Source organism: Tenrec ecaudatus, chromosome 5 (assembly GCF_050624435.1).
Source record: "Tenrec ecaudatus isolate mTenEca1 chromosome 5, mTenEca1.hap1, whole genome shotgun sequence".
NCBI lineage: Eukaryota > Metazoa > Chordata > Mammalia > Afrosoricida > Tenrecidae > Tenrec > Tenrec ecaudatus.
The window spans coordinates 68,294,919-68,295,729 of NC_134534.1; positions in this window are offsets into that span (position 1 = coordinate 68,294,919).

An 811-nucleotide genomic window follows, 5' to 3' on the forward strand; every position below is an offset into this window, starting at 1 on the left:
ATTAGAATTCTAAGTAATTGAGGGTTTCCAGAAAATTCTTCATAAATAAGACATAAATACCTTTGGAATGTTCCAGGATAATTGCTACCTTTCATTGCATACTACCTGTCCTTAAATTTGGTTAATTTTACAGTCACCTAGTCTGTATTTTCACCTCGGCTAGAACACTTGAGTTAAGCTCATTCCAAATCAGTTAAGCTAATTTCCATCTTCTGAGCAATACTGATGGCACCTTGACATCTATTGGACAAAACTGCTTCAAAAAGTGCCTGGAAAAATTCTATTATTTAATTAGTATTATTTTTTAACATTAAGAGACTTGTTGCAAGGAATTGGTTTTCTCTGTTACAGGGTGTGGTGAAGCAAGGTTGAAATCTGTCTGGCCTTTGGGAAAGTTAGGCTGGATTTTTGAGCCTGTAGTAAAGCCATTGTCCACAATAGGTACTTCTTCTTCCTCACTATCTTACCTGACTGAATCAGGCCCACCCAGATTATTTATGATAATCTCCTCTACTTAAAATTAACTAATACAGACTTTAATCACATCTGCAAAATACCTTCACAACAACATGCACATTGATGTCTTGATAGCTTTCTTTTTTCTTTCAACTTTGTGAGTTCAATGAAGATTTACAGAGCACAACAGTTTTCCATTCAACAATTCATACATTTTATTTCCTTTTCTTGACTGCATCTCTTGGCCCAGTTACTTCCATAACTTCTGTTTCCATCCTTCCTACTCTCCTAAGCCTTTTGACATTTGTCCTTGACTAAATATTGTTCTTCTGGTTCTCAGTCTGTGGGTCGTGAC